The sequence below is a fragment of the Artemia sp. Qi Xiang Cuo genome, chromosome 19 (assembly GCF_049724085.1).
Source record: "Artemia sp. Qi Xiang Cuo chromosome 19, ASM4972408v1, whole genome shotgun sequence".
NCBI classification, from domain to species: Eukaryota; Metazoa; Arthropoda; class Branchiopoda; order Anostraca; family Artemiidae; genus Artemia; species Artemia sp. Qi Xiang Cuo.
In genome coordinates, this window is record NC_142812.1 from 2,785,291 (window position 1) to 2,802,411 (window position 17,121).

Consider the following 17,121-nt stretch of genomic DNA (forward strand, 5'->3'; position numbering starts at 1 on the left):
ATTTTCTTTAATTTGTAATTCAGCCATCAATAAAATTATATCATTACTGCATCATTAACTAGTATAGGCTTATGTAGTATAGGCAATAGTTCGTTCTTTATTATAAATTATCATATCTTATATGCAAGTTTTATTTTATAAGTCTTCGATAGTCTTATGGTAAGTATGCCCACTTGTTACTTTGGAGAAGGGGTTTCGATTCCCCGTCGGGGAGAATTTTTAATATGTTGAATTAAAAGCACTATCTTTTCAATTTAAAATTTTTTAAATTTAAAATTTCAATTTAAAATTTAATAAAGCCTATGACTTTTTCTTCTTTTAAATAGTAAGAGACGAAACTCAAACAATCAAGTAGCTAACTAAGTCCAATGTATGGAATGGTTTGTTATTTCAGTGATCGTCTTTTAATGTAACTGGTATACGATTATGTTTGAAAGACTGCAGTGTGAAAAGACATCGAAAATACAGTTTTTGTTGGAAAAATTTATTCTCTTTTAGAAATAATTTATTTTAGTTACAAAAGGTTTTTAACCCAATTAATTTCCTTTAAAATGAGCTATTGAACAATCCTCTACGATGTTCCAGTGCCAAGCTGTCTCTGGATACAAAAAAAGAAAAGAGAAAAAATATCCCGTTTGGGGAGAATAACGCAGTTAAAGTCAATTTTCTTGATTTTCAAGCCAATATATTTCCCTTGCTGTTCAAGCCAAGGGACAGAAAGTTTCCTATACAGGGGTTTCGGACAAGGCGGTTCTAATGGTGTACTTTTTGTTTTGATCTGACTCCTTTTTAGGAACTATGGTTTTTCATATTTCTTAACATTGGACGTGATCGTCTCTTACTAGGTTGCTAGCTACCGCTGCAACCCGGATGCTTCTCTATAAAGTTTTTCATTTTGATAACGCTCCTTGATCTTTTGTTTGGCTGTCTCAATTTTTACTTCTCGATACACCTGGACGGTTAAATACCTTTGCTTTTGGTTTTTCTTATATTTGATGCGGTATCTTCATCATTGTGATAACTCTCCTTGAACTTTTGTTTAGCTGTCTCAATTTTTGCATGTCTATAATCTTCATCATTGAGATAACACATCTTGCTGTTTCGTTTTGCTCTCTCAATTATTGCTTCTCGATACGCCTGGTCGGTTGAATACCTTTGCTTTTTTCTTTTCAAGTTACTATCTCTGTTGTTTGTGTAGTACTGTTTTTTCATTACAAACAGGAAAAAGCTTACAGCTTTTTCTTTTTGAAATAGTAAGAGACGAACCTCAAACGATCAAGTAGCTAACTAAGTCCAATGCATGCAATAACTTTTTATTCCAATGATCGTCTTTTAATGTAACATATCATTTACTATGGGAGACAGATCGTTCTTTACTGTAATTCAAGCCAAGGGACAGAAATTTTACTATGCAGGGGTTTCGGACAAGGCGGTTCTAATGGTGTACTTTTTGTTTTGATCTGACTCTTTTTTTAAGAACTATGGGTTTTTATATTTCTTAACATTGGACGTGATCTTCTCTTACTAGGTTGCTAGCTACCGCTGCAACCCGGACTAAGCTGATTAATTTTATCTAATTTTTCTTCTGCTTCTTCATCTAGGCGTTGAGCTTCAGAAGTCCAATGAGAAACGTCTTGATTCTTTAATAACAATTGCTGTTTCAAGTCACTTTCAGAAGATTTCAGATCGACATACTGGGATGTTATCACTTCTAAATCATCTTGCAATTTTTGTACTTTCACATTATATCCAGCCACCTTTTCTTCTTCCAATGGTTTCATCTCTATCATCATTTTAGAATTAAGTTCCTTTTCAGCTTCATAAAGTGATTTCATATCATCCAACTCGGCTTTGATGTCAGCATACAGAACTTGTTTATTAGACAAATTAGTCAATGTATCTTTAAGATCAACATTTAAATTATCAATAATTGTTTGATATTTAACCATATCAGCAGTAGACATTTCTGATTTCGCTGTTAATTCATCGATTTTTAGCTTAGCAGCATCTAAATCTGATTGTAGATTAACCTCGGAGGAATACCGAGTCACTATTTCAGAAGCTTGATCTGCATATTTCGCTAAAGTATCGGCTAATTTCTTTTCGACATTGACTAATTTTTTATTAGCAACATCAGCTGCTACTTTATATGCACTCATCTCCTCTGCCTGTTTAACAATCGTTCTATTTAAAACTTCGATTTGCATTTTCAGCGAAATTGCCGATTCTTCGACGGCAGGTTCAAGTTGTTTTGGAGCCTCGGTTTGTTTTAATGGAACTTTGTTCTTTTTATTACCTTTCTTGTTTTGAAGGTGACTTGTATTTGGACTGGTCGGACTAGTCGGTACCTCCGGTTGCTGAGCAAGGGTGTCAGTTTTTGTAAGTGCTTCCATTTTTTTCCCTTCTTTAAGGCTAGCTATAAGCGACAAATATTCTTCTTTTTGAATTTCAAAAGCTACAACGAGAGCACGACTCTGTTCTTTTTCTAAGTTTATTTGGGTATTGATTTTCTCCTTTTCGTCAATAATCTTTTTAAAGTCCTCATCTACTTGGGCTTTAGCTTTCTCGATACTATCTCTGTTGTTTGTGTAGTACTGTTTTTTTAACTTACGTATAGCTTGCTTTGATCTAACCATTATCTAATTATGAATGAGAACATTTACAGTTCTGACGCTTCTTATATAGTAATTATGACGTCACGAAGTAATGATTTTATTTCATGACGTCATGGCGCAATGGTATTATTTCATGACGTCTTCAGAAACCACAATATAAGGTCGTGTTTTTCTATTCACGTCATAGCTCTAATATAAAACTATGACGAATTTCATTATTTATCTAGTAGAGTTTCAGACAAGGTAGTTCTAATGATGTACTTTTGTTTTGATCTGACTCTATTTTAGGTGTTTTGGGTTTTTATATTTCTTAGCATTGGACTGATCTCTTACTAGGCTGCTAGCTACTGCTGCAACCCAGATTCACATATATATTATTTATGAGAGGCAGCCTGGCCAAGTGGTCCAAGGCACTGGTGTTAGCCACCAGTCTCTTCGGAGGTGTGGGTTCAAATCTTACCGCTGGTATACGATTATGTTTGAAAGACTGCAGTGTGAAAAGACATCAAAAATGCAATTTTTGGTGGAAAAATTTATTCTCTTTTTGAAATAATTTATTTTAGTTACTATAGATTTTTAACCCAAATAATTTCCTTTAAAATGAGCCATTGAAACACTCTCTACGATGTTCCAGTGCCAAGCTATCTCTGGAAAAGAAGAAAAGAGAAAAGAAAAATATCCCGTTTAGGCAGAATGTTGTAATAGCTGCCACTTTTCTTGATATTCAAGCCAATATATTTCCCTTGCTGTTTCAAGCCAAGGGACAGAAAGTTTCCTATACAGGGGTTTCGGACAAGGCGGTTCTAATGGTGTACTTTTGAATTTGATCTGACTCCTTTGTTAGGAACTATGGGTTTTTATATTTCTTAACATTGGACGTGATCGTCTCTTACTAGGTTGCTAGCTACCGCTGCAACCCGGATAAATAAAATTGTTTATTTAAAATTTTCAGGAATTAATCTAGTTTCAGTTGACAAATCAGCTTTTTTTATAAAACTCTAAAAGAATTAGATTTTTTACTAAAACCTAAAAGAATTACTGCATTTTACATAAATATATATGCATGCTTTTTATAATGTTAAAATACTATTTCTATTTTTGTTTGCAATAGGATGTTAATAACATTAGCTACTATAGGTATATCTGATGATTCGATGAATCCGATGATTAATAATGTTATATATAAAAAAAACGTATTGACAAACACCATTTATAATGAACTACATTGGTCCTTTATGTAAATACAATAATAAATTTGAACTGAGATGAAAAAAAATTTCTTCCAGGAGACAAAAAGCAAAACTAATTTTAGAATTTTCATGTATTTTTGTTGTTTAAATTAAAAAATTACTATTACTGATTAGGTATCATAAATATTTTTGCAGTTTACATAATAATTTTAGCGATTAAGCCAAAAAGAAAATTTTGGTTCCAGGAGTTTCGGTTACTATTGAGACAAGTAGCTATTATTACTATAGAGTTCATTACATGGACTGTTTTATTGCTTCAAAATTCAAATATCTTTGAAAAGACTGCAGTATGAAAATACATCAAAAATGCAATTTTTTTGACAAAATTGATTCTACTTTAAAAAGTATTTTATTTTTAAATACAAAAGTGACTAGATGTTGCAATTTCCTTTAAAATGAGCTATTATACAGCTCTCTATGATTTTCCAGTGCCCAGCTAGCTGAGCAGAAAAAAAAGCGGAAAGAAAAAAATATCTCGTTTGTGGAGAATAACGTGGTAAAAGTCAATTTTCTTGATTTTCAAGCCAATATATTTTCTTTGTTATTCAAGCCAAAGGGCGGTAAGTTTCCTTTATAGAGGATTCGGACAAGGCGGTTCTAATGGTGTACTTTTTGTTTTGATCTGACTCTTTTTTTAGGAGTTGGGGGGTTTTATATTTCTTGACATTGGAGGTGATCGTCTCTTACTAGGTTGCTAGCTACCGCTGCAACCCGGATTATGTACAAAAATCAAATATCTTTGAAAACACTGCAGCATGATAAGACATCAAAAATGCAGTTTTTGGTGGAAAAATTTATTCTATTTTAGAAATAATTTATTTTAGTTACTAAGTATTTTTAATCCAATTAATTTCCTTTAAAATGAGCTATTGAACAACTCTCTACGATGTTCCAGTGCCAATCTATCTCTGGAAAAGAAGAAAAAAGAAAAAAAATATATGCCGTTTGTGGAGAATAACGTGGTTAAAGTCAATTTTCTTGATTTTCAAGCCAATATATTTCCCTTGCTGTTCATGCCAAATGACAGAAATTATCTTACACAGGGGTTTCAGACAAGGCGGTTCTAATGATGTACTTTTTGTTTTGATCTGACTCTTTTTTTAAGAACTATGGGTTTTTATATTTCTTAACATTGGACGTGATCGTCTCTTACTAGGTTGCTAGCTACCGCTGCAACCCGGATTTGTTGAAAAGTCAGCTAGAGATGCTTTCGCAAAACTTCATAGTAATATTCAAAAGAAATGTTGCATGTTTAGTGAAAAGCTTCCAAGGTATGGACCGGCAACTGTGGAACAGTTCACAGATGTAATGGGAAATATTATACATCACTGTGAATATATGGAGGCCTAATTGTCCTTTACTTAGTTTCAGCTTAAATTCTATGATCGAGCCTTTATGTAACACTGGTGTTAGCCACCAGTCTCTTCGGAGGTGTGGGTTCAAATCTTACCGCTGGTATACGATTATGTTTGATAGACTGCAGTTTGAAAAGACATCGAAAATGCAGGTTTTGGTAAAAAATTTATTCTCTTTTAGAAATAATTTATTTTCGTTACTATAGATTTGTAACCCAATTAATTTCCTTTAAAATGAGCTATTGAACAACTCTCTACGATGTTCCAGTGCCATGCTATCTCTCGAAACAAAAAAAAATATCCCCTTTAGGCAGAATGTTGTAGTAGCTGTCACTTTTCTTGATTTTCAAGCCAATATATTTGCCTTGCTGTTCAAGCCAAGGGACAGAAAGTTAACTATACAGGGGGTTTCGGATAAGGTGGTTTTAATGGTGTACTTTTTGTTTTGATCTGACTCCTTTTTTAGGAGTTACGGGTTTTTATATTTCTTAACATTGGACGTGATCGTCTCTTACTAGGTTGCTAGCTATACGAGGGTTTTGGATAAGGCGGTTCTAATGGTGTACTTTTTGTTTTGATCTGACTCCTTTTTTAGAAGCTATGGGTTTTTATATTTCTTAACATTGGACGTGATCGTCTCTTACTAGGTTGCAGCACTATCGATGAAACTTACATAATCCCCATTTATAATTAACCAGACCGCTTCCTTATTTAATTTTCTTAGTAAGTTAACCATTTTTTTATCATGTTTTAGATGTAACATATTCATCATGAGTATCCAATAGTACAATGGTAAACATAACCGCTTGTCACGAGGGCTATCGGGGTTCGATTCCCCGTTGTAGGGAATTTTTAATTTGTTGACTTTAAATATAACTTTACAAGCCTTAAATATAACTTTACTATAGTTAAGCGACCTATACCAGTTAGTATAGGCAAGAGTTGGATCCTTATTATAAAAATGACAGAAAGTTTCCTATATAGGGGTTTCGGACAAGGCGGTTTTAATGGTGTACTTTTTGTTTTGATCGTACTCCTTTTTCAGGAATTATGGGTTTTTACATTTCTTAACATTGGACTTGATCGTCTCTTACTAGGTTGCTAGCTACCACTGCAACCCGGATAATATAATCAAATATCTTTGAAAAGACTGCAGCATGAAAAGACATCAAAAATGCAGTTTTTGGTGGAAAAATTTATTCTCTTTTAGGAATAATTTATTTTAGTTACTAATGATTTTTAACCCAATTAATTTCCTTTAAAATGAGCTATTAAACAAATCTCTACGATGTTCCAGTGCCAAGCTATCTCTGGATACAAAAGAAAAAAAAATATCCCGTTTAGGCAGAATATTGTAGTAGCTGCAACTTTTCTTGATTTTCAAGTTAATATATTTCCCTTGCTGTTCAAGCTAAGGGACAGAAAGTTTACTATACAGGGGTTTCGGATAAGGCGCTTCTAATAGTGTACTTTTTGTTTTGATTCCTGATTCTTAAGATGATCTGATTCCTTTTTTAGGAGCTATGGGTTTTTATATTTCTTAACATTGGACGTGATCGTCTCTTACTAGGTTGCTAGCTACCACTGCAACCCGGATTAGTGACTCCAGATACACTCCCTACTGGTCTGATTTGAATATTGCATAGGAACGGATACAGCTGCAACCCTGATAACAAACAGGAAAAAGCCTACGGCTTTTTCTTCTTTGAAATAGTAAGAGACGAGCAACCCGGATGCAACCCGGATTGACAACCCTGATTTAGGAATTATGTGTTTTTATATTTCTTAACATTAGACGTGATCGTTTCTTACTAGGTTGCTAGCTACCGCTGCAACCCGGTTGCCTTTGCAAGTTAATGTAGGCAAGAGTTCGTTCTTTATTGTAAAATTACTTTAAAAAGTTTTTTATTTTAATTACAAAAGTGACTAGATGTTGCAATTTTCTTTAAAATGAGCTATTATACAGCTCTCTATGATTTTCCAGTGCCCAGCTAGCTGAGGAGAAAAATCAAGCGGAAAGAAAACAATATCCCGTTTGTGGAGAATAACGTGGCTAAAGTCAATTTTCTTGATTTTCAAGCCAATATAGTTTCTTTGTTATTCAAGCCAAAGGGCGGTAAGTTTTCTTTATAGGGGTTTTGGACAAGGCGGTTCTAATGGTTTACTTTTTGTTTTGATCTGACTCTTTTTTTAGGAGTTGGGGGGTTTTATATTTCTTAACATTGGAGATGATCGTCTCTTACTAGGTTGCTAGCTACCGCTGCAACCCGGATACAATATAAATACTGTATTCTTAACTATAGTGAAGTTGCGTATGCAAGTTAGTCTAGGAAAGAGTTTGATCTTTATAATATTTGATTGCTTCAAAATTCAAATATCTTTGAAAAGACTGCAGTATTAAAATACATCAAAAATGCAATTTTTTGACAAAATTGATTCTACTTTAAAAAGTATTTTATTTTTAATTAAAAAAGTGACTAGATGTTGCAATTTCCTTTAAAATGAGCTATTATACAGCTCTCTATGATTTTCCAGTGCCCAGCTAGTTGAGGAGAAAAATCAAGCGGAAAGAATAAAATATCCCGTTTGTGGAGAATAACGTGGTTACAGTTATTTTTCTTGATTTTCAAGCCAATATATTTTCTTTGTTATTCAAGCCAAAGAGTGATAAGTTTCCTTAATAGGGGTTTTGGACAAGGTGGTTCTAATGGTGTAATTTTTGTTTTCATCTGACTCTTTTCTCAGGAGTTAGGGGTTTTTATATTTCTTAACATTGGACGTGATCGTCTCTTACTAGTTTGCTAGCTACCGCTGCAACCCGGATGATGTATCTTAACATTGGACGTGATCGTCTCTTACTAGGTCGCTAGCTACCACTGCAACTCGGAAATATTTGATGAAACTTACATATTCTGCATTTACGATGAACCCTTTTGATCCTTTTATGTACTTGTAGCTACCCCTGGCGCCACCGTATATCAGTTACTATTGGCGAGAGATCGTTCTTTACTGTAAACTATATACGATGTTCCAGTGCCAAGCTATCTCTGGAAACAAAGAAAAGAGAAAAAAATATCCTGTTTAGGCAGAATGTTGTAGTAGCTGCCACTTTTCTTGATTTTTTATTACTGATTTTTTAACTTGCGTGTAGCTTGCTTTGATCTAACCATTATGTATTCATGAATGAGACCATTTACAGTTTTGACGTTTCTTATATAGTAATTATGACGTCACTGCATCAAAAATACAGTTTTTATTGGAAAAATTTATTCTCTTTTAGAAATAATTTATTTTAGTTACTATAGATTTTTAACCCAATTAATCTCCTTTAAAATGAGCTATTGAACAACCCTCTACGATATTCCAGTGCCAAGCTATCTCTGGATACAAAAAAAGAAAAGAGAAAAAATATCCCGTTTGGGGAGAATAACGTGGTTAAAGTCAATTTTCTTGATTTTCAAGCCAATATATTTCCCTTGCTGTTCAAGCCAAGGGAAAGAAAGTTTACTATACAAGGGTTTCGGACAAGGCGGTTCTAATGGTGTACTTTTTGTTTTGGGAGCTATGGGTTTTTATATTTCTTAACATTGGACGTGATCGTCTCTTACTAGGTTGCTAGCTACCGCTGCAACCCGGACAACCCGGATTGCCTATACATGTTACTATAGGTAAGAGTTCGTTCTTTATTATTCTATGGGTTACTGTTCGTTACTTACTGTAATCAAAATGAGCCATTGAACAACTCTCTACAATGTTCCAGTGCCATGCTATCTGTTCAAATACTAACCTATACTATAATTAAGTGGCGTATAAAATTTAGTATAGGTAAGAGGTCGTTCTTTATTATAATCAAGGCAAAGAGTGATAAGTTTCTTTAATAGGGGTTTTGGACAAGGTGGTTCTAATGATTTAATTTTTGTTTTGATGTGACTCTTTTCTCAGGAGTTAGGGGTTTTTATATTTCTTAACATTGGACGTGATCGTCTCTTACTAGGTTGCTAGCTACCGCAGCAACCCGGATTCTTTATTGTAATTATGTAACTCGGATTAAAAAATTATTATCATATCTTATATGTAACTTTTGTTTTATAAGTCTTCGATAGTCTAATGGTAAGTATGCCCACTTGTTACCTGGAAGAAGGGGGTTCGATTCCCCGTCGGGGAGAACGTTTAATATGTTGAATTAAAAGCACTATCTTTTCAATTTAAAATTTAAAACAGAAACTTGTTTATTTACATTCTAGCAAAAATAATGAAGATAATATGAATGAACCACAGTGTTCAGTTTCTTTGGACTTGAGTTCGTTTTTTAACTATAAATACAAACAGGAAAAAGCCTACGGCTTTTTCTTCTTTTAAATAGTAAGAGACGAAATTCAAACAATAAAGTAGCTAACTAAGTCCAATGTATGGAATGGTTTGTTATTTCAGTGATCGTCTTTTAATGCAAATTCAAGCCAATATATTTCCCTTGCTATTCAAGCCAAGGGACAGAAAGTTTACTATACAGGGGTTTCGGAAAAGGCGTTTCTAATGGTGTACTTTTTATTTTGATCTGACTCCTTTGTTAGGAACTATGGGTTTTTATATTTCTTAACATTGGACGTGATCGTCTCTTACTAGGTTGCTAGCTACCGCTGCAACCCTGATTGGAATAGTAAGAGACGACCTGGCTACAAATTATGATTATAACATCATTGATCAATCTTTAACATGAAATGTTCTTTACTGTAATGGTTTGTTCTTTACTAGGTTTCAGCCATCTCTACGGCCATGATACTGATGGAAATTACATAATATATGTTTATGTTTCAGTTAACATGGGCTAGGTCTCATTCTTTATTGTAAAATTACTCAAACATTCTAAATATTTTTGCAGTTTCCAGGGTTTTGCACTTTTTTATCATACCTTTTGCATTGTAATAATATAAATACTGTAATCTTAACTATAGTGAAATTGCCTATGCAACTTAGTATAGGGAAGAGTTCGATCTTTATTATAACTATTTTTAGGAGTTTTGTTATATTTCTTAGCATGTGACTGATCGTCTCTTACTAGGTTGCTAGCTACTGCTGCAACCCAAATTCACATATATATTTATTTATGAGAGGCAGCCTGGCCGAGTGGTCCAAGACACTGGTGTTAGCCATCAGTCTCTTTGGAGGCGTGGGTTCAAATCTTACCGCTGGTATACGATTATGTTTGAAAGACTGCAGTGTGAAAAGACATCAAAAATGCAGTTTTTGGTGGAAAAATTTATTCTCTTTTAGAAATAATTTATTTTAGTTACTATAGATTTTTAACCCAATTAATTACCTTTAAAATGAGCTATTGAACAACCCTCTACGATGTTCCAGTGCAAGCTATCTGTGGAAAAGAAAAAAAAAGAAAAAAAGAAAAAAATATCCCGTTTGGGGAGAATAACGTGGTTAAAGTCAATTTTCTTGATTTTCAAGCCAATATATTTCCCTTGCTGTTCAAGCCAAGGGACAGAAAGTTTCCTATACAGGTCTCTTACTAGGTTGCTAGCTACCGCTGCAACCCGGATTATATATCTTAACATTGGACGTGATCGTCTCTTACTAGGTCGGTAGCTACCACTGCAACTCGGATAGCTGACTAAGTCCAATGTATGCAATGGTTTGTTATTGTAATGATCTTCTTTTAATGTAATTTCATAAGAAAAATGAATCTATTTTAAAAATAATTTATTTTAATTACAAAAGGTTTTTAACCCCGTTAATTTCCTTTAAAATGAGCCATTAAACAACTCTCTAAGATGTTTCAGTGCCAAGCTATCTGTGGAAATACTAACCTATACTATAATTAAGTGGTGTATAAAATTTAGTATAGACAGGAGGTCGTTCTTTATTATAACTTACAAACACATATACTAACAACCCTAACAGGCTCGTTTTCGCCATAATTGAAAAACATTGCTTGTCCTTCGCTGTTGATAGGTATGCTTTTATATATATTTTTATTGCTGCTACATAAACTTCAATTGCTCCTTCCAAAATTAATATACGAACTTTCTAAGAAGTACGCCTCTGTATATTTACTGTGTTGTCGAACATTTTCCATTGCATCTATAAACTGTTCCGCAGTTGCCAATCCATACCTTGGAAGCTTTTCATTAAACTGACAACATTTGTTTTGAATATTGCTATAAGCTTTGCCAAAGCATTTCTAGCCGACTTTTCAAAAGCATCCGCTCTTTCAAAGAGAATTTTAATCTGTAATTTTGAATACTTTTCGTGATCCCGATAAAACATGCGTAAAATGTTTCTCAATTTACAAAGATCAGCCTGCATTGCGCCATCTTCTTGTATTTCTGAATGTAATTTTTCCCTTTGTCATTATGCGTTCTTCGGTACAACCTCGCAGAGAATTTAATTTTTTCATTATAGCTTTTGTCAACCCAGTATCTACCCATTATTCCGGTAGCAACTTTTTTCTTATGTTTGTTTCGGTAATCTATATCGTTATCACACCGTTCCTTGCTCTTTTGTTTGGCTGTCTCAAGTTTCCCTTCTCGATACCCCTGATCCGTAACATACCTCTGTTTTCCTCTGTCATATTTCATTTTCTTAAATTCTGGATCACAAGACATCTTAGTATTAATCCTTACGCGTTCTCGAGCTTTATTGCGTTCGGTGGCATTTTTATATCTTTTAAATAAACTTTTCTTATATTTCAGGATGTTAGCTTTATTTTTTGTGTAGTAAAGTTTTTTATTAGTAGAAATTTGGATTGCTCTATTTGATATTTTTTTTCGTTATTCTTTCTGTTTTCCTTTCAAGCGAGACCGTATTTTTTCAAGGTTTAAAATTATTAAGTTCACAATACCCCGTGTCGAGTATCTAAAACCTAGCATTAAAAAAACTAATTTTTAAATTTTCAGGTATTTATCTTGTTTGAATTACAAAATTAGTATTATTGGTTAGACACCATAAATATTTTTGCAGTTTACATAATAAGTTTAGCGATTCTGGACTGAAAACTAAAATAATTGCAATTAAAACACAATAATATGGAGATACGTACTTTACGGGTTACAAACCAAAAAAAGTTTGGTTCCAGAATACACTAACAACTTTGAACTGAGATTAAAAAATTTTTCTTCCAGGAGACATAAAAGTAAAACTAATTATAAAATTTTCATGTATTTTTGTTGTTTAAATTAAGAAATTACTATTACTGATTAGGCATCATAAATATTTTTGCAGTTTACATAATAATTTTAGCGATTAACCCAAAAAGAAAATTTTGGTTCCAGGAGTTTCGGTTACTATTGAGACAAGTAGCTATTATTACTATAGAGTTCATTACCATGAACTGTTTGATTGCTTCAAAATTCAAATCTCTTTGAAAAGACTGCAGCATGAAAATACATCAAAAATGCAATATTTTTTGACAAAATTGATTCTACTTTAAAAAGTATTTTATTTTTAATTACAAAAGGCACTAGATGTTGCAATTTTCTTTAAAATGAGCTATTATACAGCTCTCTATGATTTTCCAGTGCCCAGCTAGCCGAGGAGGAAAATCAAACGGAAAGAAAAAAATATCCCGTTTGTGGAGAATAACGCGGTTAAAGTCAATTTTCTTGATTTTCAAACCAATATATTTTCTTTGTTATTCAAGCCAAAGGGCGCTAAATTTCCTTTATAGAGGATTCGGACAAGGCGGTTCTAATGGTGTACTTTTTGTTTTGATCTGACTCTTTTTTTAGGAGTCGGGGGTTTTATATTTCTTAACATTGGAGGTGATCGTCTCTTACTAGGTTGCTAGCTACCGCTGCAACCCGGATGCTCTATTTTGATATTGTTTTTGGTTATTCTTTCTTTTTTTCCTTTCAAGTGAGACTATATTTTTTCAAGGTTTAAAATTTTTAAGTACACAATACCCCTCGTCGAGTATCTAAAACCTAGCATAAAAAAACTAATTTTTAAATTTTTAGGTATTTATCTTGTTTAAAATACAAAATTAGTATTATTGGTTAGACACCATAAATATTTTTGTAGTTGACATAATAAGTTTAGTGATTGTGGACTGAAAACTAAAATAATTGCAATTATAAGACAATAATATGGAGATACGTACTTTACGGGTTACAAACCAAAAAAAGTTTGGTTCCAGGTTACAATAATAACTTTGAACTGAGATGAAAAAAATTTTTCTTCCAGGAGACAAAAAGTAAAACTAATTATAAAATTTTCATGTATTTTTGTTGTTTAAATTAAGAACTTACTATTACTGATTAGGCATCATAAATATTTTTGCAGTTTACATAATAATTTTAGCGATTAAGCCAAAAAAAAAATTTTGGTTCCAGGAGTTTCGGTTACTGTTGAGACAAGTAGCTATTATTACTACAGAGTTCATTACCATGAACTGTTTGATTGCTTCAAAATTCAAATATCTTTGAAAAGACTGCAGTATGAAAATACATCAAAAATGCAATTTTTTTGAAAAAATTGATTCCACTTTAAAAAGTATTTTATTTTTAATTACAAAAGGCACTAGATGTTGCAATTGCCTTTAAAAAGAGCTATTATACAGCTCTCTATGATTTTCCAGTGCCCAGCTAGCTGAGCAGGAAAATCAAGCGGAAAGAAAAAATATCCCGTTTGTGGAGAATAACGTGGTAAAAGTCAATTTTCTTGATTTTCAAGCCAATATATTTTCTTTGTTATTCAAGCCAAAAGGGCGGTAAGTTTCCTTTATAGAGGATTCGGACAAGGCGGTTCTAATGGTGTACTTTTTGTTTTGATCTGAATCTTTTTTTTAGGAGTTGGGGGGGTTTTATATTTCTTAACATTGGAGGTGATCGTCTCTTACTAGGTTGCTAGCTACCGCTGCAACCCGGATGATCGTCTCTTACTAGGTTGCTAGCTACCACTGCAACCCGGAAAATATAAATACTGTAATCTTAACTATAGTGAAGTTGCGTATGCAAGTTAGTATAGGGAAGAGTTTGATCTTTATTATATTTGATTGCTTCAAAATTCAAATATCTTTGAAAAGACTGCAGTATGAAAATACATCAAAAATGCAATTTTTTTGAAAAAATTAATTCTACTTTAAAAAGTATTTTATTTTTAATTACAAAAGTGACTAGATGTTGCAATTTCCTTTAAAATGAGCTATTATACAGCTCTCTATGATTTTCCTGTGTCCAGCTAGTTGAGGAGGAAAATCAAGCGGAAAGAAAAAAATATCCCGTTTGTGGAGAATAACGTGGTTAAAGTCAATTTTCTTGATTTTCAAGCCAATATATTTTCTTTGTTATTCAAGCCAAAGAGTGTTAAGTTTCCTTAATAGGGGTTTTGGACAAGCTGGTTCTAATGATGTAATTTTTGTTTTGATCTGACTCTTTTTTCAGGAGTTAGGGGTTTTTATATTTTTTAACATCGGACGTGATTGTCTCTTACAAGGTTGCTAGCTACCGCTGCAACCCGGATCCCGATAAAACATGCGTAAAATGTTTCTCAATTTACAAAGCTCAGCCTACATTTTTGGCATCTTCTTGTATTTCTGAATGTAATTTTTCCCTTTGTCCTTATGCGTTCTTCGGTACAACCTCGCAGAAAATTTAATTTTTTCATTATAGCTTTTGTCACCCCAGTATCTACCCATTATTCTGGTAGCAACTTTTTCTTATGTTTGTTTCGGTAATCTATATCGTTATCATACCGTTCCTTGCTCTTTTGTTTGGCTGTCTCAATTTTCGCATGTCTATAAACTATATCATTATAATAACGCTGTTTGTCACTATCAATTATTTCTTCTCGATACGCCTGGTCGGTTGAATACCTTTGCTTTTTTCTTTTCAAGATGATATCTCTTTTTTTTGGTAGTACTCTTTTTTTAACTTGCGTGTAGCTTGCTTGATTGAAACCATTATGTAACCATTAGTTGAATTTTTTTATGTCACGTATCAAGTATCAAGAACCTAACAAAAAATTAAACTAATTTTTAAATTTTCAAGTATTTTTCTAGTTTAAATTAAAAGATTAAAACTACAGTTCAGACATCATAAATATTTTTGCAGTTTATAATCTTAGCGATTCTGAACTAAAAACAAAAATAAAAATAAAAATTAATTTTTTCAATTTTTACGTCATGTCGCTAATTAAGTCATATATGGTTATTAGTACACAATAGGTTTTAGATATTACGTCATGTCACTTATTACGTCATATATGGTTATTAGTAGATAATCGGTAAGATATTCGTTCTTTATTATAATTTAAAATGATCCATTGAACAAATCTCTACGATGTTCCAGTGCTAAGCTATCTATGGAATATAAAGTTTAAAATACAACCTTACCACGAACTGTTTGATTGCTTCAAAAATAAAAATCAAATGTCTTTGAAAAGACAGCAGTATGGAAAGACATCAAAAATACAGTTTTTAGTGGAAAAATTTATCCTGTTTTAATTTGTTTTAGTTACAAAAGGTTTTTAACCCAATTAATTTCCTTTAAAATGAGCCATTGAACAACTATATACGATGTTCCAAAAAAATAAGTACAAATAGCACTAGATCTAGAGATTTTCTTTGAAATGAGCCATTGAACGACTTTCTACGATGTTCCAGTGCAAGGCTATCTCTGGATAACAAGAAAGAAAAAAATATCCCGTTTAGGCAGAATGTTGTAGTAGCTGCCACTTTTCTTGATTTTCAAGCCAATATATTTCCCTGGCTGTTCAAGCCAAATGACAGAAATTTTCCTATACAGGGGTTTCGCACAAGGCGGTTCTAATGGTGTGCTTTTTGTTTTGATCTGACTCATTTTTTAGGAACTATGGGTTTTAAATTTCTTAACATTGGACGTGATCGTCTCTTACTAGGTTGCTAGCTACCGCTGCAACCCGGATGTATGCAGTTGTATTTTATTCCAATGATCGTCTTTTTTTGTAATTTACTGTAAACATTCATCAATCTTTAATATGAAATGTGCAGTTTTTCATAAGAAACTGATTCTATTTTAAAAATAATTTGTTTTAATTACAAAAGGTTTTTAACCCCGATAGTTTCCTTGAAAATGAGCTATTGAACAACTCTCTAAGAGGTTATAGTGCCAAGCTATCTGTGGAATTACTAACCTATACTATAATTAAGTGGCGTATAAAATTTAGTATAGGCAAGAGGTCGTTCTTTATTATAACCTTTCCTGAATTTCAAGCCCATATATTTCCCTTTTTGTTCAAGCCAAAAAAATTTAAGTTTCCTATATAAGGTTTCGAACAAGGTGGTTCTAACGGTGTACTTTTGATTTTGATCTGATTCTATTTTTAGGAGTTATGGGTTATTATATTTCTTAACATTGGACGTTATCATCTCTTACTAGGTTGTTAGCTACCTTTACAGCCCAGATTACGGGTTAAAATTCATTCTTTAATATAACTTGAAAATAAAAAAAATGTCTGCAACCCCGATATTCTGCATATACGGCATCTTTTTTTCTTCTTTTCCTCAGATAGTGGGGCACTAGTATATCTTAGATAGCTGTTTAATTCCAGTGCAGGGCTGTCTCAGGAGGAAAAGAAAAAGCACTGCCAATTATAAACTTGACTGATCCTCACACAACATTTAACATAAAAATCATTAATCAGATATTTTGATTTATGCTATATGGTTTAATGGTTAGGGTAGTTGCCTCTCATTCAGTTGGCCCGTGTTCAATTGACGGTATGGAAATTTTTACATATGATGAATTCAAATTTTTACCTATAATGAATTCTTAAGGAAAAAACTAAAATTTATTTGTGTTATAATATCTTATCTAAAGATAAATATGTGTTACATCATCCTCTATATAATGATTCCTTTTAATACTTCAGTAACTATGGGCTACAGTTCATTCTTTAATGTAACAATTTTACATA